The following is a 21178-nucleotide window of genomic DNA, read 5'->3' as shown; positions in this document are numbered from 1 at the left end:
GAGCCACCCAGATGCCCCGACCCTCTGACACTTTTTATAGACCAATGCACCTGAGAATCTTCAACTCTAAGTTTTAGTAAACTAAAGTGTTATTAATTTTCCTAACGGTTATTGAAAGAGGTATTCTAATTGGATGGTGTAGATATATTCCCCTTTATAACTCTTTCCTCATAAATAGAAACAACAGGCTTTGTCATCATTTTAGTTTGATTATACTGTGGTTTGAATCAGTCAAAATGTTAATGCAGTTAAAATATATGTCAGTCTTCCTACTCAAGCAGACTGAAAGATTTTCTGTTTAGCACTCATTAACTATGCGAATCTTATCAGCTATCTGTGGGAATTTTGTAGTGAGTACTAGATTTATTGAATTCTAGATAGCTATAAACAGGTTAATTTAGAACTGTATATGTGTATGGAAAGCATGTAACAGATTTTGATAGATTGGAAGCTAGAATTAGCAAATCTTTTTTCAGTACTGTCTGTGTGTGTCTGTTAAAGCCCAAATATGATAATGTTTGGCTTATTGTGCCCTCAGAGCACAATAAGTGCTTGGGGAGATGGTCTTTTATGCTCAAATGTATGATGTGCAGGGAACAGAGGCAGATATGAAGGAAAACTCTCTGTCTTATTATCATAAACAGTATTGAGCTCAGGTGTTTTAGTGAATGAGAAAGAAGTGACTTTGAAATTATAATGACTCACATGTCACCCAAGGAATTTGAGAATTCTTGTCCCTCACAGCAGCATGAGATGGAGGACAAAATCGGATATATATATATTTACATGTAAGCCAACAGTTTGGTTACAAAACCCTCATTATTTGTTTGTACTATGCCAAGGATTGAAAGAAGTTTCATTTATAGGTCCTGCTGTTCACTCATTTACTCAATTATTCAATCATTCATTAAAAATTTATTAAGAGTCTATTGTGTTACAGGCATTAGGGGTAAAAAGATGAATACAATATGGTCCTTGAAACCTCTAAATTAGTTGGGAGCACAAATGAAACAATTAGCTAATATGATAGTATTGGAAGCTGACTTAGGAGTGGTGCCTTTTTATGTATGAGCAGAGTTTAGCACCAAAGGAATCTATCCTTTATGTAGGCAGAGCCTGAGCTATTTATAGGAGACAAAAAAGGGGTGAATGCATTTTCTTGAAAAAATAAAATGAAACCTGTCTTGCTCATTAAGCCTAAATTTGCCTGATGCCTTAAAGAAGCTAGTCAAAGAGAAAGGTCTCATGTCCTGGAAAAGAAAGGTAACTGAGCAGGATGGAATCACTAAGAGCATACTTCTCCAACTTGGTTTATTTTGATTAGGGTATCTCTAAGTTCAGGGGAAAATGAATTACTTAATCCTCTCTGTCTTTTCCTGTGCAGGTAGATTCAGTAGCAGCTGTTACTCATCATGTCAGGTGCAAATACAAATGAAATTATTATTCAAGTGTAATAGCTTCATCCTTCTCCTTGTTCATGTGAGTGCATAAGAACCAGGGTCTAGTGTGAAGAAGGTTTCCCAAAGGAGAAAGGCCTGATGAGGATGTGGGACACCAAGCAAGGTGAGAAAGGTGTTCACCTGTGCGGTGTCCTGGTATCAGTGTCACTGCCCAGGAAGGGTATTCAAGTTGGGCTGGCCAGCATGTTTAGCCCAAGTAGGGTGATAATAGCAAGTACGTGGTGATGGTGGTTGGGAGTGGGAGGCGGGTGTCAGCTGGGTGTAGAGTCCAAGCAAAGTGATGAAATTTTCCATTTGGAGAAAAGGCCCGATGGAGTTCTAGAGCTGAAGCAGATGAGGAGGGTTTCTACATGTTGGGGTGTCTCAGAGAGGGTCATTATGCCCTGATAAAAATGAGGGGTAATTGTGGTGATATGATTTTTGTTCCATACTGTGTGATTGATCAAATGTAGAATATATAGATAAAGTGAGATAGGTTCCTATTTTCTGACAAGAAAGTTATAAATGAGGAAAGGGGGAAATGACAGTTAACCCTGTGATGTTGCATTGGAATAGGAAGTATTGGTGTGGACTCGTGGATTTCAATGCACAAAGATATACATTAAATCTATCTATCTATCTATCTATTATATATGTATCTTTATATATATATATATATATATCTTCTTAACATATATTAAATATATTTTATACAGAAATAAAAATAGATGTTAATGTGTATGTATATACATACATACATTCCCTAGTTCTGTGAAGGGATCTGAGGATAATACCCCAATAGCAATGAATACGTCTAGCACCCAAATCTGGGCTTCTACATATCATTCTCTACACAAAGGAACCAAAGAACCTTGAAGAAATAGCTGATTCTGGGACCTTTTTTTAGAAAGTAATTGTATCAGAAAGTAAGGAAGTGATTTAAATAAAAAGTTAATGTGTTAAATGAAAGAATATAGAAGCCACCCTATATGACCTCCCATTGGCCAAAATAAAGATAAATATAATAATGATAGTAATGGATTATTAGTCACTGAATAAAGTAAAAATCTATGAGATGATACTGATATACTAAATGAATAAACTGAAACTTTGCTTAGCAATAGGATATTTTATACCTTCAAATAACCTCCCTCACAAAATACTTTAATTGTAAAGGAACAAAAAAAGCTTTATAGCACGAAAATCTGTCAAATATCACCTTGATCAAGAGATTAAAGTGGGAGCATCTGGGTGGCTCAGTTGGTTGAGTGTCGAACTTTGGCTCAGGTCATGATCTCAGGGTTTTTGAGTTCAAGCCCCATGTCCAGTTCGCAGCTGTCAGAACAGAGCCTGCTTCAGATCCTCTGTTCCCCGTCTGTACGTGCTCCTCCCCGCTCATGCTCCCTTTCTCTCTCAAAAATAAATAAATAAACATTTTTTAAAAAGAGAGAGATTAAAGTGAACAACATCATTGTAGGCCACTAGATAAGGTATAATGAGAACTCAGAATTACCTTGTGATACTTTGAATGTAATGAAAAGGAAACAACAGCAAAACAGAAATTGAAAGATATTCTGCAAAACAAGTGGGCTAGAATTTTCAAAAGTCCTGAAAATTAAGCAAAGACTGAGGACCTCTTCCAGAATGAAGGAGATTAAAGAAACATGACACGTAAGTGAAATGTGTAATTCTGACTGGATCCATATTCATAAAGGAGCTTATTGGGTCAATTGGCAAATATTAAATGGGGTCTAAGGGTTAGATGATGCTAATGTACCAAGGTTAACTTCTTAATGTTGATCACTGTATTGTGCTTATGTGAGAAAATGTCCTATTTGTAGGATATATACACTTAGCATTTGGTGGTAATGGGATATCAGATCAGCTACTAATTCTCAAATGGCTCAGGGAAAAAAAAGTTCTTTGTTCTGTACCTGCAACTCTTAAATATGTTGGAAATTCAAAACAAAATCATATTTTACATTATTAAAAATAAGATCCAGGACTCTGGTGTCGTCTTGTTTCATATTCCAGCTTCGGTCTGTGAGCTTGGTTAAATCCTGTAACCTCTCTAAGCTGCTGTTGCTTCCTCTGTGAAAGGGGATCAGAGTAGTAACTTCTTAAAAGGGTTGTTTTAAAATTTCAATGAAAGTGGCGCCTGGGTGATTCAGTTGGTTAAGCATCCAACTCTTGATCCCGGCTCAGGTCATGATCTCATGGTTCCTGAGTTCGAGTATCGGGCTCTGCACGGACAGTGCAGAGACTGCTTGGGATTCTCTCTCTCTCTCTCTCTCTCTCTCTCTCTGCCCTTCCCCCACTTGCACTAGCCACTCTCTCTCCCTTAAAATAAATAAATAAACTTGAAAAAAGATAAGAAAATAAAGTTTCAATGTAAAACGCCTTCACATAATTTCTAGTTTGTAGGAATTATTTTTCTTCATTAGAGGTTATTTTCTGTACTCATTTTTAAAAAATTGTTTTCAATGTTTATTTATTTTTGAAGGAGAGAGAGACAGAGTATGAGTGGGGGAGGGGCAGAGAGAGGAGACACAGAATCTGAAGCATGCTCCAGGCTCTGAGCTGTCAGCCCAGAGCCCAAGGTGGGGCTCGAACTCACAAACCATGAGATCATGACCTGAGCTGATCTCCGAGGCTTAACCAACTGCGCCCCTTCCTTACTCATTTTTATGGAATAAAATAAAGGCTATAATGCAGTTGTGTGTAAATGACTACAAATGAGAATGCATGGCGAGTTCAATTTTTCATATTAAATGATTAAGCATTACACATTCTTTAGTCACTTAATACAGAATCTTCTTCTAACTTTATAATAAAGAATCTCATCTTTCATCTTCAATTGTGAATCCAAGGTATGTTTCAGTTCAAATCCATCAGATGAATAATATAATTTAGTTTAACTATATTATAGCTTCATGTACTCTAAATGTCTCTATAATAACAATGTTGGATGCCACCAAGTTCCAGTTACGGAAATGTCTGTGTATAAATACACATATACTTTCACTGCCAGAAATATTGAAACATCATGGATGTCACAGTGGCAGAAACTGTGTCCATATCAATAACAATAGATGACAAAATACATATTCATATTCATAACTTTGCACTTGCAATTAAGAAAATTCAGTGTAGTGAAGAGAAGGAAATTTGTCTTTGGCCCTTTTTGTTTTTCCTGCCTTGACAAATTACCACGAACCTGGCCTAAAATAAAATCCATTTGTTATCTCACTGTTCTGTAGATACAGATTTGGATGGGCTTGGCTTGATTCTTCGCTCAGGGTATCACAGACTGGAATCAGTTATCTCCTGGGCTGGGCCCTTATTTGGAGGCTCTGGGGGAGAATTCCCTTCTACGTTTGTTCAGATTGTTGGCAAAACCTAGTTCCTAGCACATATAGATAGCACCGAGGCTCCTGTTTCCTTGCTGGCTGTTGTCTGGAAGTCACACGGAGCTCCTCCAGACCACCTACACCCCTTCTCACGTGGCTCCTTCCATCTTCAAACCAACCTTGGTGGGTCAAGTCCTTTGCACACTCTGAATCTCTCTTATGTGGGATCTAGAGAAAGTCCTTTGCTTAAAAAGGGCTTGTATGCTTAGACCAGGCCCACCTGGATAATCTTTTTTTAGACCAGTTGCGCCATATAACATAACACAATCATTGGAGTAATATCTTATCACATTCATAGGCTCCAGTGACTAGGGTGTGGAATTTTGAGGACTGTCTCTAGAAATTCAGCCTACTGACATAGAGCAGGGGGAGGGGGAGTAACAAATAATGCATTATTCTGTAAGATGATATTTAATTTTTGATGGGCAATTTAGAGGTATATTTTCTTGAAATGTCAACAGCATAGGTATATACACATAAATGGTAAGAGGAAAAAATTGAACCAACATGAAAGAATCATCCTCAATATTAGTTCTCCTGTGTATAATTACAACATAGGTAATTTTGAGGATATTTGAAGTTATACACTCAGCATGTATATATATATATATATATATATATATATATATATATATACACACACACACACACACACACACACACACACACATGCTTCTACAGATAATACAAAATTATTTCAGTATTGACTTAGGAATTTAGGTTTAGTTAAAACTACACAGTATTAAATATTTAATGACTTTTACACTTTCTCTGGTTCCCATTCTTAACTGCCAAATTGGCTAAATTATTATACACATAGATATAAAAGTCAGTGGAGGAAGAGAAAGATGGTTTGCTGCAGGAGGCTGCCAGGTGATTCTAGAATTACTGTCATCACACTTGCCCATACCGATTTTGTCTTTGTTGCCACAGTGAGGAACATTTTGAAACATTTCAGAGAATTGCATATTAGAAAGTGCAAAATGATAACAACTCAACTGGGCAATTACAGATTCCTGAAGCTGTGTAACCAGCGGTCTTAATATAAACAATAACCTGCATGTCTATGGGCTTTCATGCACACACTCCCAGGAGTGCCAAACCTGGCCAGCCCCTCCCCCATGGTTCTATAGCTCAGAGGCTTGGCTTAGGTGGGGTTGGAAATGCCCTAGAATGGCTCTTTGTTGATTTTCCCTCGTGCTAGAGCCTAGTGTTGCTGTGAAGCAAAGTGCTATTGAATTTGCTCACTCAGGCAGAACACTCAACAGGAAGGAAGGAAACAGCCATTCTTTCTGGTCCTATTGTCTGACCACCCGGCTTAAGCAATCAAACAGTTCTGTGGCCATAGCTGGATGCTTACAAGCCTGTCGTGTTTTTGTTTTTTTTTTTTTTTACCCCCGGTGGGCACTGGGGAAGGGGGCAGGGATGGATAGAAACTGGCTCTTTATGGTTTTCACTTACTTTTGATTATTTGGTGACATCGTTTCATGGCTCACTCTCAGGTACCCATTTTGTAACAGCAACGTGAAAAAAGAGTCAGGATGGATGAGAGTGTACATGTTTTGGAAGTGAGGTAAAGATAGCTATATAATGGGCTCTTGCTATGTATGATTCTGAAAATGGGAAGAAGTAAACATTTTGCATCACTAATATATTTTGAGATTAGTCATCATCTTTTAATAATAGTTTTTAATGTACTGCCAACTTCATGTCTTTAGACAAGCCATTTGTCATCTCTGTGCTTCAGTTTTGTTTTCTTTTTTAATTAATAGAATAAGGATAACAACCCTACCTTGTTTCTTTCACAAGGTTAGTATAATAGTGAAATATGTGAAGAACGGCTTAGAAAAACATTGCATTATCCTAAAATACAATATTTGGATTCTCTGGAGGAAAGAAATGCCACCGATTAGACAACCAAGATGAGAAAGAGAACTTAATAAAAGCCAAGAGTTACTGAATAAAAATAATACATTTTGTCATTGATATATCTGTTTCTAAATTATTGACAGCTACCTTCAAAGTCTGACAAGTTTCCCCAAAAACCAATAGCCTTGGGATTGCCATAAGGAGGCAGTTAGTAGAAATCTATACTTGGCAGCATAATTCTGTGCATAATTCTCAGTTTCTAAGTACAGTTTTAAAATGCATTTATTAAAAGACCAAAAATTCATATGATTATTCTTCTTTTACATATGAATTTTAAGGGAAATGAAAATTTTTAAATCAAATACAATTTGAAGAGTAGTTATAGTTAAATTTTGTTGGGGAAATGGTGCCTTCATTAACATGAGCTTTAAATTTAATTTTTTTTTTGATACAAATCCTAAGTAACTGTAATGATTACAGTTATTCAGAAGTCATGAGGAGTTTAAATTACCTGGGTTATTTGGGGACTTTCTGATAATTTCTGAGGACACCATGCCATAATCTTTAATAAGTAATAACTTTTAACATTAAACTGTGGAGAAAGGCAGTAGCTTTTGAAGAGCAAAGGCGGTCACGTCACCCAAGGCTGGATATGTCCTCTAAGGAACAGAGTCAAGGAAATATTCTCATTTGATTTGAATGGATTTTTCCTTTTTATGGCCAAATTTCATGGGAAATCCATGGATAACTTGTTAGTCTAGAATCGTGGGGTCTAGAGCAGAGCTCAGATGGGCATACTGAGATATCACCTGATTTGGTGCCCCCCCCTTGATTTGCCACTTTTAGAAGTTGGGTAATGATGTCAGGCTCTGTCTCTTGGCTATGTGCACTCTTCTTCACATTAGCAATTCAGTATTTGGCACCACCCATGTAATTTTCCCAAGTAGAAGTCAAAGCCAGTTCTTTAGGAAAAGATTCCCCACCCTTGGGTGCAGAATCTGTTTCACCTGTTCCTTAAGGATATCCAGACTATCAGAACAGTGAGGGGAGCTCATAGAAGCTGACAGCCTTATAGTGATTAAAAGAGACTAGTAATTCCTCAAATGTAGGTTAGGCTTAGATATTCCATGTGCTATGATTTATAAGGGAGCTTGGAGAACATCAAACTCTCAAAAACCTATTTACCCAGTTAACCCAGTGTCAAAACTTGATCATTTTGAGGTTATTCCCTTGGGTGACCATTCTGGTGAGATAGGGTCACTTCTTTCTTAGAATGAATTTGTTTTGCAGGCTCTCTTTCTTAGGGATGATTTGATGTGAAAACACCAGAGCCTGCGGAGTAATGAAAGTTGTGCTGAAAAAGGAGGAAGGTTACCAGAGAGAAGGGGGAGGCATTGAAAAAGAGATTATTTTTTAAGTGGGTCCCAGGCCCAAAGTGGGGCTGAAGCTACCTCCTGGAGACCAAGAGTCACATGCTCTACCCACTGAGCCAGCCAGGCATTTCAAGAGGTATCTTTACAATGCATCACAATGTACCTGGAGAGGAGCAAACTGATTCTAAGTAACTTAACTGTCTACTAGAACAGAGTATAATTGTCTTTAGAGGAAATTAAAAAGCTACAGTGTAAAATTTACAATGTCCAGAATTGACCATCAACCACAAAAATTACTATGCATGAAAAGAGGTAGACAAATGTGACCCACAGCCAGGAAAAAAAGGGGGTCCAACAGAAAGAGACCCCAAATGGCAGAGATAGTAGACTTGTCAAACAATATTAAAATGACTCAAGGATTATAGAGGAAAGCATAAGTATAATGAAGACAGTGATGGAAGATCTAATGAGGAGCAAACGGAAATTTAGTCAAAAATGTTATATCTTGGGGTTCCTGGGTTGGCTCAGTTGGTTAAGCATCTGACTCTTGATTTCAGCTCAGGTCATGATCTCATAATTCGTGGGATCCAGCCCTGCCTGGGGCTCCACACTGACAGCATGGAGCCTGCTTGGGATTCTCTCCCTCTCTCTCTGCCCCTCCCCCACTCATGCAGCCTCTCTCTCAAAATAAATAAATAAACTTTTAAAACACTCATATCTTACATGAAAATTTCACTGCAAATTATATGATGAAGAAGTTTCATTGGTCTTAAAACATACCATTGGAACTATAGAAAATAAAGCACAGGGACTCCCAGATCCCAGTTTTTCATGCAAGGGGCTTGGATGTCACCACTCCATCTTAGCAAGTGAAAACTGGACAAACTGAAAAATCAACTCTTCTTAGATCCTTCAGAGAAGTAAGGTCCCAGGACAGACCATTTCCCCGAAATTGAAGAGACAGGCATTTACAGAGAATCACAAATTATCAGAGCAGAAATCTAACCAGGCTCAGATAAAGGAGGGAGACTGACTTCATTAGATACTACTTTACATTGTTTGCATTTTAATTTTTTTATTTTTATTGTTTCAAATGTTTACTTATTTATTTTTGAGGAGGAGGAGGGGCAGAGAGAGGGAGAAAGAGAATCCCAAGCAGGCTTCATGCTCAGCACAAAGCCTGATGCAGGACTTGATCCTACAACCATGAGATCATGACCTGAGCCAAAGTCAGATGCTTAACCGACTGAACCACCCAGGTGCCCCTTTTTTTTTTTTTTATATAACATGTTTTGCATATAGCAGTCTATATTAAGTTAATGGTCACTTAAGTTTCAATCCGTTCTTCACTCCTCTTCCCCCACCAACGATGATTTAGGTATATGGTATAATACTCCACACTCATGTATTGTGAATCCCTTGACTAATTTTTATAGATGTATCTATTTTTACTTCTTTTGTGTTTCCTACTTTCTTACTCCTACTGTATGGTCTTTCCTTTCCACTCAGTCACCTTTAACATTTCTTGCAGGGCTGGTTTAGTGGTGATGAATTTCTTTAACTTTGGTTTGTCTGAAAAACTCTCTCTCTCCTATTTTGATTGGGTTTTCTGGTGCGAGGCTCTTATTTTCTCCCCACCCCCCACCCCCCACCCCATTCTGTGCCTGCAGTGTCCTCTCTTCCACAGACAGTACTGCTGGTCTGTTAGTTCCCAACCGTGTCTCTGCCCTTCCTACTCTCTTTGATGTGGCCTCTTCTCTACATTTAGCTGTGGAAAGTCTGTTCTGCCAGTCTTCCTTCCATTTTCTGGATTATTTACACTAATGTGGATGTTATCTAGTTGTATCCCTGGGTCAGGTTCAGTTTAGGGTCCTCCTACTCCACCATTTTCCCCAGAATTTCTGAATGCCCTTTATTTATTTTTTTCAATAGCAACCTAACATGATTTTTAAAGCCAAATGAAATATGCTGAATCCTTTGCTACAGCACTGAGTCAAATCTCTTTCTCTCAAGTGACAGAAGTTTGAAATATTTCAAGAGTTGTTGAAGCTGCAAAACTCTAGTTTGCTCATCTGTACCCTCCCATTATTGCCCTGTGGGTGCACAAAATGTCAACATTCCTTAAAAGAATGCATCAAAAGCAAAAACAAAAAGAATGCATCAAGGATTGGATGTAGTGATTTGGATAGGATTGTTCTATTGTGCTAAGGACAGTAAACATTCTCCTCCGTGGATATGGAGACCACAGATCAATTCAGCAGCCTAATTGAGGGCAATTTGTGAATCTCTTATGACTTGGCAATTCCATTTCTATTGAATTGTTTTTTTTTACAGCTACTTTGCACATGATTCACAGGACGCCTGTTTTCAACTTATAAAACTCATAATATGAATTGCTTTCATCTTCCATTTGTATTTCAAAACTGGAAAAAAAATTAAAAAATAGAAAATTTAACTACTTTCAGCTATTTATCAGTTAGCTTTATACCATCTCCTCTAAGCAAAACTCTTGCCTGGGGGAAAGAATACATTAAAATAAAATAAATTAGATTAAAACATTGGATTGGCTCCTCTAACAGAGATAAAAAAACAAACAGCCCATCCTCACATCTAGTTGCCTCCCTCATGTAAAATCCCAAGATGGTGGGTAATTCAGGGGAATAGAATACTTTAATCCACGAAGTTATATAAACATCCTCTGACCTCCAGTAGTGATTTCAGTAATCTCTTCATTGGCATCCAACATCTCTCATCTCCTTGACTTTTTACTATGTTCTGTTCCTCTATCCCCATTACTAGCAACTTTCTACAACTAATTTCTATGTTCTGGCCCCCATGTTGAAGATCAATGCTGGAAAGTTATGAGAAAATGTTGACGGATCTGTCAAAATTCCCTTTCTAGTACTAAAAATCTTTTATTAGTAGTTTTGTTCTATAACTATAATTTTCGTGCTTTATACCTTGCCTTTAACCTTTTAGTTCACAATCCTCATCCACCCTGTTGGCTGTCACTGAAATTGTGTAATTTGTACCTGTTTCTGAAATTCCAATGATTTTCAAATTTTGTTCCTTCTTAGCTTTTTCCTTTCACACTTCCAATCTGCCAATCTATTGAGTGTACTAATTAAAGAGATAAGCATAATTTTCTACTTTTCCTCCTACATTCTTTCCAATGTTATATGAGGAAGGGGTCAGAGGTGACTATCTTGAAGTTATTTTATTATTAGTCATTTTGATGTATGTGAATGATAATTTCACATGGTGCAAGCTAATTCTTCAGAGTTTTTTACAGTAGGAAGAAGATATTTGATATTTTAGAGTCAGCTGGTTTTTTTCCATCATATTCCCAACATAGCAATTAAGAATATTTCTATTGAGTCCTAAATGGGAGGCTTCCATGTTTCTTTTCCATATCTAGAAACAAACTCTCTCCACTCCTGCCCCTGAGTCGATAAAATTCCATTTTAGGGCTCAAGATTTATCATAGGAAGATGAAAATGAAAGAAGGAAAAGATGAGAAGGAGTAGTAGTAGCATAAAGGTATTACTCCCTCTTTTTCTTCCTTCCTTGCTCATCATTTCTCTTCCAATCTTTTTAAAAAGCAAACAAACTACAACAACAGCAAGATAGCTTTATGTGTTCCAGACTAACAATGGTAAGTTGCAAGAAATAATTAGTGCAAGAGTTAGGAAAAACTAGGTTATGGGGCAACGACAAACAAGTCTCCAAATCCCAGTAACTCAACAGAAAAAAAAAACAACAGTTTTTTCTAATTATTCTATATGTTTAAGCTGTTCTCCAGGGGGCCTTTATTTGTCATAATCATTCTGGGATTCAGGTTAATGAAAATACCATCCTGATAAGAATTTCCATAATTATTGAGGTAGTGGAAAGGAATGCTGAGAATCATACATGAACACTTAAAATTTTTTCATGGAAATGACAGAGACTACTTTTGCACACCTTTCTTTGACCAAAAAAGTTATCCATTTGTTCCTAACTTAGCATGTGTCGAGAAGGATGAGCATTAGATGACCCATATGTGGGCATCCTCTAGTGACTACCACTAATATTTGATGAAGGAGCCAGGTGATAATAATAGTTCTTACCTCATTGTTTATTGTGAGGATTTATATTAACACTTAAGCATAGAGTAAGTTCTATTATATGAACTAAAGTTAAAAAAATAATTTATACAATGTATTTTTTTTATAGGACTAACAACTTACATGGAGACCATGAGTGGTTAATATATTCTCTGGGAGACTTTTGTGTAATTCTTATATTTTATTTATGTCATCCTAATTCTGAGTTTATATAATCATTATTACATTTAGATGATTTTCATGTTTAAAAGATTATTGATTTCTTTTCATTGATGAAAATAGAGCTGGGAGGAGAAATATCAATTTTATCACTCCAAATACACACACAAATTCAGAATATATTTTCTTATCAAATATTGTTTAGATGGAATGTTAAATCCTCTTGCAAAAAAACTGTACATGATCCTTATGCAACATAAATAAAATAACTGGTCTTTGTCAATGGTCAATCGAGCTTTCAAAAATCCATTCCATCATTTACTTCATAATGAGTTATGTAGGTAACACAAAAGCCAGCTGTCTTGTGTGTTAACATAGATATGCCTCTGAAAAACTTTGTCAGGAGGCAGTTAAAGTCAGAGCTGGTCAGATGAGATAGCAGAATGAAGTCTCTTCTAGTTTACAGACCTGGCTAGTCTAGTTTAGAGGAGGCAAAATACAAAAACTGTGCAATGAATTTCATCCACGTAGACAATATCAATCTTGATAAAGTGAAAAAAAAAAGGCAGGTTTTTCTCAATGCATTTCTTTTGGGATGAATTATCTCAATAATTGTCTTAACTCTCCACTTAAGGAGTGCTTTCTAAAGCAAAGTTGTGGTTTGGCAAGTAGCCAATCATTTGGGCAGTAAAGTAGACAATTTAAGCCATTGCGGTAAGTAGAATAGCTAGAAATCTGTAGGCTGGGCTGGAAAGATGACACTGAAGAACTACAAAACTCTTATGCATCTGCACTTGATGGGTTAGATTGCTCTGGACCCTCTTGTCTTGCAATTTCCTTCAAACTAGATTCTTTCTTCCAGGTGATGGTAACCTGATGCACGTGAGACATAATGTGATCACAAAATATTCAAATCCTACAAAAGCTTATTGTTTTTCTAAACTATATGAAATATGGAAGGGGATTCAGGCATACAATAAACATGGTGATTTGTAAAAACAAGTTAGAAAGTAGTAATTTTAATACATATAAAATCAAAGATGAATATAACCAGAGGTAGAAAACCAATGAGAATCTGAGGGTCATAGAATTTTGCTATATCAAGAGGAGAAACAATATTCTCAGGAAGTAAATATTATTATTAGGTATTTTTCCCCTAGAACCTAAAGAAGTTTATAGTGATGTATCTTATTCCCAGAAATTTATAAAAATAAGTCACATAATTCCCAGAAAATACAGTTTTAAAATCACCTTTACGGAAACGAAATACTTATAGCAATTATTGCCAAAAGAAGAATTTATAGCCTTGAGTGAAAATTTGGAATCTAGATTTTTCTTTTTCAGATAAGGAGTATTTCTAACAATTCTTTGATAGGCTCGAGGACTCTATCAAATTAAAATTTTAACTTTTTAAAACAGAAGAGATCTTTCTTTTTATTGTGCATAGTTCTTAAATGATGGTAAGTTTAGAAAAGAAGATCAAATAGAGAACAAATATCATTTTACAGATATAATTTTTTATTACCAAAAATAAATGGACTGTCTGATCTAAATTCTTTCAGAAGAATGCCCTTTGAAAGATGCACATACAGCTGCTACTGGTCTGTAAGAAGCTCCCCTTTTGAATCAGAGAAAATTTTATTGTCCTCAAGATGGTGTGTGGTTTTTTCTTTTCCTAATAGTCCTTTTATTTCTTTCTTGCAATTGAAGATACTAATTATTATAAGCTAATACACTCAGATTTTTATAAAAGCAGATGTTCTGAGTTTTAAATTCAAATTATATTGTTAAGAAGCATCTTTTTACTCATTTTTCTCCTCCTTGTCCTCCCTCTGCCCTTTATTCTATTTTCAATTCTTTTATTATTCACAGATCTTTTCATAGATTTCCGTCCTTCAGAAGATTATGGTCTTCCAATGTTAAACCACTTAAATCTGTCCTTCTAATGGAAATGCTTTTTTTCAGTGGTTAAGAAACACATTGCTCTTGACATGACTGAGTCTAAATTTCCTCCCTTGTTCTTTTATGTAGCTTTTATTTTCTCACTGTCCGCATTTTTCCCCAAATGCCATTTTACGGTTTGCTTTTATAATAACATTGCCAATGTTCTAATACCTGTTGTTTATCTGATTTTTTACAGCTTTATAAAGCACTTTCATTTCTTTGGTTTATTTATTACATTTTGCTTCTTATAAATGTATTTGTTAAAACTTTTTTTTCATGTGGAAAATGAGTCATAAATGAAGCATAATATTGTTGTGGACTATCTACTGCCAGAAATAGTTTTCTTTTACCTACTTTCAGAATTATATTAATCCTGGAGGTTGTCATTTCTGAAATATATTACTCCTGGAATTTAAAGCTATAAAGCATTAACTGTTATCATATTTTTTCAAACTAGAGTTACTTTAGGTAATGACATATTTCTTTCTTTCTTTCCTACAGGCTATTAGGGCTATTACCAGTTTCAGTTTGGAAGAATAATGCCAAGATTTTAGCTTCTTCAAAAGGTAAGTATTTCTTGGGAGACATCTCTGGCTATACATATGTGATGGTCACACACTGGATCGCTTTTAAAGTGAATGCTAAAATTATGAATGCAACATTGGTATTTTTCATTCCCAGCAGGATTATCTTCTTAGTGCTAAAAAGTAGTATCTCTTTAGTGAGGAAAAGTAAACATTAAGAAAATTTCTTATAAAAACAAATTACTATAGTTTAATTTTCACTAAATGAAGGCAGAACAGAGTGAATTTTAGGCTGGCTGTAATAATGAACACAGCTGGTGATATTTCAGAGACCTTTTATTTTACGAGATTTGAGGAGAACATGTTCATAGCTGACTTTGTTATGCAGAAATCTCTCTTCAGACACTTGAGACACTGTGTCTATTACTAGAGTTAGTGGGAAATGGAATTAGCCATGATGATGTGTTGACCTTAGGATAGCACTTTAATTTTCATTTTTCTAAGTACTTTCTCTTATTTTACCCTCATAAGAATTTTCTGAGGTAGGTGCTGTGTAACAAATTATGCTTAACCTTAGCAGCTTAAAACACTTATTATCTCCAATTCCCGAGGGGCTGGAATCTGGAAACATACCTGATTGTTTCTGGCTCAGGGTCTCTCTAGAGGTTACAGTCGAGATGCCAGCTGGTGCTGTAGTCATCTCAAGACTTGACCAGGTCGAAGGATCTAGATGCAAGTTCACTTTCATGGTTATTGTCAGACTTCACCTCCTCACTGTCTGTTGGCCAGAGACTTTAGTTTCTTGCCATCTGGGCCTCCTCATAGGCTGATTTAATGTTAATGGCAACTGGGTGATTCCAGATGAGGGACAGACAGAGAGACAGAGACAGAGAAGGAAGAGGAGGAGAAGGAAAAGGCATCATCATCTAAGAAGCCGCAGTCTTTTTAATAACCTAATCTCAAAAGGGACATACCATTACTACTGTTGTATGTTGTTGGTCACAGACTTACCATAGTACAATGTGAGAGGGGGCTACAGACGGCTGTGAACTCCAACAGGTGAAGATCACTGGAGACCATTTGGGAGGCTGGCTCCCATAAAAGGCAAAGGGGTGTTATAAAGCTGAACCACATGAGAGCCTGGGAAACAACTGCCTTGTTGTAGATCATACACATAATTTTGTGGTTTTGAATGTGGCAATTAATTTTCTACATGAGAAACTCATGCTCTTCACAAGTTAGTTTTTTTCCCTATGATCATCGGTTTTTACATGATGATAAAAATGTACCAGTTAAAAAATTAAGTTACTGGACTTCATGAGATGTTTTTCAATTTATGACTGCTAGTTTTTCAAGCAAAGAAAGTGAGGCTTGCTGCACATGTACCTTTCCTATCAGCCATACATTGAACTAGGGCACCGTTTAGATGGAAAATGTAATGCCTCCTGTTTAATTTTGGATCACACTCTCTTCCCTAGTTTCATTTTATGTCAGCCACAGCAGAAGTTGTAAGATGGGGAGTTGTGACTGCAAAGCCCCTTTATGTCATGAGCACAGAGAGTTCTACAAGAGAGTAATGTGGATGGTGTCTTTGAGAAAGCTTAAATGTGGTTAAGGTTTTTATTTACAAAGCAGTAAGTGAAAACATATGTGGTAATCATCAGGCGAATTTTCTGAATTATTGTTTGGCTATTAAACAACCAGCTCATGTAACTGGGAACTTAAAGTAATCAAATTGATCATTTACTATTTTCCATCGTAAGACTGCTATAATCAACACACTGTGTTAGTCATTGTACTTCCTGCTAATTACTGTTTATGACTCTTTAGCATGGCACTCGTGGTCTTCTGAAATTGGATATTTACCTCTTTCAACAGCTCCCATTCCTCAGTTCCTGTGATCCGTGTTTGATGATTTTTAACATTGAAAGGATTTTCACGTATCTGTACTCCTTGCCATTTTTGTGCGTGCATTCATTCATCTGACAGGTGCAAAGCAAATGCCTGTGCCAGGCACAGGACTAGATGATAGGAGACAATGAAAAGAAGAGACCGGTTCCCTCCATCCATGGGCTTCTTATCTCTCTGTGGGAGATATTCCTGAAGAAATAATTACAGAAAAACTTATAAATTATAATTTTTAAAAATTGGATGATAGAAGAAGACCAGGGCTTGCAACATAGTACAAGGAGTGGGGGGTCTAACCTAATGTGTATGGGGGGAAGGCAGTCTCCCCTGAGGAAGTTTCTAATAGCAGGAAGCTTCCATGAGGATCAGCACTGGCAGACACCCAGGTATGTTTAGAGTTGTTTTTTGTTTTTTTTTTTTGACATGCAATTAACTTAAGTGTAAACTCTACAGCCAACTGCAAAGATATTATGTTGCTATCCTTTGAACATTATTGTAAGTGTTTAAGCATTGGCAACTGTTTTTGCACAAGCTGGTAAAAATAAAGCATGAATTTAAGCACAGAATTAAAGATAACTTTATATACTTTGTTATTATAATTAATGTAATTATTCACACATTTAACAAACTCTTGTTAAATATTGTCTCATGATTGCAAGAGTGACCTTTGGAATCAGATTTGAGATTGAATCTTCACTTTGGCATTACTGTTTTGTGGAAGAAGCTGGGGCTCTTTTAGACTTAGTCTATCCATCTGTAAAATGGAGACAATAATATATACTACTTTGAGAACTGTTGAGATAACGTGGACAAAGTACAGGTGACCCTTAAACAGCATGGGTTTGAACTGCATGGCTCCACTTACATGGGGATTTTCCCCAATAAATACAGTAGAGCACTCTAAATGTATTTTCTCTATTTTCTGATTTTCTTAATAACATTTTCTTTTCTCCAGCTGACTTTATTGAGAGGAAACAGTATGTAATACATATAATATACAAAAGATGTGCCAATCAACTGTTTATGTTATTGATAAATTCTTCCAGTCAACAGTAAACTATTAGCAGTTAAGCTTTTAGGGAGTTGAATGTAATGTGCAGATTTTCGACTGCACAGGGCTTGGCGCTTCTAACCCCCACACTGTTGGAATCAACCGTATTTACTAACAGCTGAGACACTGCTGGTCCTCAATACATGGTAGCTATCATCATCATCATTATTTACAGCTATCATTATTTGCCAGGGTTAAGGATAAACCAGATAAACTTAAGCCATAGTAATTGTTCCATAATTCAATCGTGGAAATGCCATTAAAGATTCAGTATCTTAATACAGAACTTTAGGACTACATTTGTAATTATGATTATCCAAGAATACTGGACTGCTGTATGCTCTGTAGAGAATGTGGTAATATATTCTAATTCAATAATTAGAGGTATTGAAGAACCACAGGTTGTGCATAAAAGAACAGGAAATGACTAAATAGTTTTGATTTTGGAAACTTGTATTTATGGTTATGCTAATGTATGTAATTAGAAACTACTTAGTGAAAACGGGAGCAGTGGGAGTTGGTGGGGAGAAGGAGGTGGAGGCTTAGAGAACACTGTCAGCCCTGCTAAAATCTTGGCCTTCATAGTGTTGGTGACAGACCATGAAAGGTGGTAAGCAGAGGTATGGCATGGGCAAATCATGTTTTAGATGGCTTGCCTGGGGAAGGGGTGGTGGAGAATGGCCTGAATGGGAAGCAGAGAGGCCGGTTATACGTGCCTTAATAGGCTAGGTGAAATTTGCTGAGGAACCAAACTGGTGAGGAGATTACAAAGCATTATTTTAACTATTATTTTATTATTTTAATAAAGCTGATAAATGGTGATGACCTGAACCAAGATAGAATTAAAATGAATCTTTAGGAGACAAAATTGGAAGGAGGTTTTGATGAACTGGATGGAATAAAGGAAGGAGGGGAGTTGAAGGAAATGGATGACCCGGAGATAGTAATACTATTGACAGAAAGGCAAGGGCAGATTTGGAAAAAATATATTTCAAGGGTCAAAATCAGCCAGACTTGGTGATTAAGTGGAAGGGTGGAGGCAAGTAAAAGACTTATGGAGACTCCAGGGAGGTACCACCTTATAAGCAACGGAGTGTATCTAGAAATATATTTGGAGGGGAAGTTTATAAGTTCTGCTTTAATCCAGTCTGTTGACTTTGAAACGCTTATGGGACATCCAGCTGGTTACAACAGGTAGATGCTGGATGATGTGCAGCCATCCTGAAGATACGTGTTTGAAAGATATAAACAGATACGTGACAGCTGACCATGGGTGAAGGACATCTCTTAGGAAGCATGGATTGAGTAGGAAAGCAGTGCGCCCTTAACTTCTCCCATGGCCTTATTCACCAAACATGTTTGTTGACTAAGACACGTCTTCCAAATGGGTCTCCTTTATTACGTTATCTCGCGCCAGGATCCTGATTCAGGCCCTTTCTCTCTGTCTCAGAGAACATCCTCAGAGAACATGGTCTGTCCCCAGTTTCCTTCTTTAGTGCCGCTAGAATTTTCTTTCTGTAATGAGAATCTGCAGTCATCGAATTTGGTGATTAAAGTCTGGTAGTGTCTGTTCACTGTGTACAGTGCATAAGTCCCACTTCGTAACATGAAAATACAGGCTCATCTCATTCCGCACCTTCTGATGTGCCCAAGTCCTCACCAGATACAGCACCATCCCCAGAACACATCATATACGCACACTACGCAGTAGAATCGCGAGCTACTACCCAGCCTTCAAGTTCCACTCACGCGCCATTCTGTGCTCTGACCTTTTCCCTGACTCCTCAATGCTCATCCCACTTCCAATCCAGCCATGTATGTATATGTGCACATCTACATCTGTGTTCACATTTGTTCACATTTTTGTGAGCCCTTTAGAGATAACTGCATTATCTTTTCATCTTGCTATCCCATTGCTGGCCCTTAAAACTCATCCAGCACTGGGGCGCCTGGGTGGCTCAGTCGGTTGAGCGTCCGACCTCAGCTCAGGTCATGATCTCGCGATCAGTGAGTTCGAGCCCCGCATCGGGCTCTGTGCTGACCACTCAGAGCCTGGATCCTGCTTCGGATTGTGTGTCTCCCTCTCACTCTCTGCCCCTCCTTTGCTTGCATTCTCTCCTCTCTCTCTCTCTCTCTCAAAAACAAAACAAAATTCATGCAGCACTTAAACGAAGTTTAACCATAACTGAAGCTTAAGTTGTAATTGGTGATTCTAAATAATATTAACCTTTTCCTGAAAAAAAGAAATCTCTTAGAAGAACATTAGGCACTTTTTATTCCTTAGTGACTAAGTAGAAAAACATTTTTTTCTCTCAATTATCTCAGGGTCATCTTTAAAAGAATGAAATGTAGGGGCGCCTGGGTGGCTCAGTCGGTTAAGCATCTAATTTCAGCTCAGGTCATGATCTCACGGTCCTTGGGTTCAGGCCCCACATCGGGCTCTATGCTGACAGCTCGCACCCTGGAAACATGCTTTGGATTCTGTGTCTCCTTCTCTTTCTGCCCCTCCCCCACTTGCACTCTGTCTCTCTGTCAAAAATAAATGAACATTAAAAAAAAAATTAAAAAAATAAACATTAAAAAAAAGGATGAAATGTAGTACAGAATAAGTTTGTGTATGTGCACACACACATAAATTATATAGAAAATTAACACAAAAATTCAGTAAATAAAAATAGCCCTTATAAAATAATTGTTATCACTTTCTCTTGTTGTAACAATTATACATATTCACTGTAGAGAAAATAGAAATGATGAGCACATTAAAAAAAATGAAAATGACCCCAAAGTATACCACCCAGAGTAAATGAGTATTTTTAATATATCTTAGAATTTAATTTACATGAATATGTTCATGTGTTTTTTGATAACTGGGATCACAACATGCATATCATTTTTTATTCTACTTTTAAAATTTGGTATTGAGATGTGAGTATATGATATCAGGAAACATTCTTCAAAAACCTAAATTTAGCAGCTTTGCAATATTTTATCACAGTGTCATTTCACAATGTATTTAATAATTTCCCTATTCTGAGAGTTCGTGATGCTTCTGTTTCTTAGTTACAAAATTCATTGCTGATTTCATTTCTTCACTGTCTGTGCTTTTTAAAAAACCCAATATACCTGAGGCTTCTGTTTGTAATGCACCAAAGAAACTGTTATGACAAAGATCACCAATAACCTTCTGATAGCTCAAATCATAGGATTCTTGGCAGCAACAGAGAAATAACACTGCATGCAGATTCTAGAATCGGGTCCGTGTGGGTTCCAATTCTGTATTTAGCACCTAGAAGCTGTGTCATCACGGGTGAATTATTTGATTCTCTGTGATTAAGTTTGCTCATCTGTGAAGTGAAGTTCATTTTTACAGATGTGCTTTACACAGGGTTGCT

General features: G+C 36.9%; 1 long non-coding RNA gene across 1 annotated transcript in view; it reads right to left on the bottom strand.

The window, feature by feature from the left end:
• The window catches only part of LOC128314470 (uncharacterized), a 54561-nt gene extending 37632 nt beyond the window's left edge, over positions 1-16929 (bottom strand). Inside the window, exons 1-2 of the long non-coding RNA XR_008296154.1 lie at positions 16691-16929; positions 15458-15671 (exon numbers count right to left, since the gene is read on the bottom strand). This is a non-coding gene — a long non-coding RNA (uncharacterized LOC128314470). The remainder of the gene's footprint in view (positions 1-15457; positions 15672-16690) is intronic.
• Between the last annotated feature and the right edge of the window lie 4249 nt (positions 16930-21178).

Source organism: Acinonyx jubatus, chromosome A1 (genome assembly GCF_027475565.1).
Source record: "Acinonyx jubatus isolate Ajub_Pintada_27869175 chromosome A1, VMU_Ajub_asm_v1.0, whole genome shotgun sequence".
Classification (NCBI taxonomy): domain Eukaryota; kingdom Metazoa; phylum Chordata; class Mammalia; order Carnivora; family Felidae; genus Acinonyx; species Acinonyx jubatus.
Note: the sequence above shows the minus strand (reverse complement) of the source record. Positions and strands in the feature narration are given on the sequence as shown.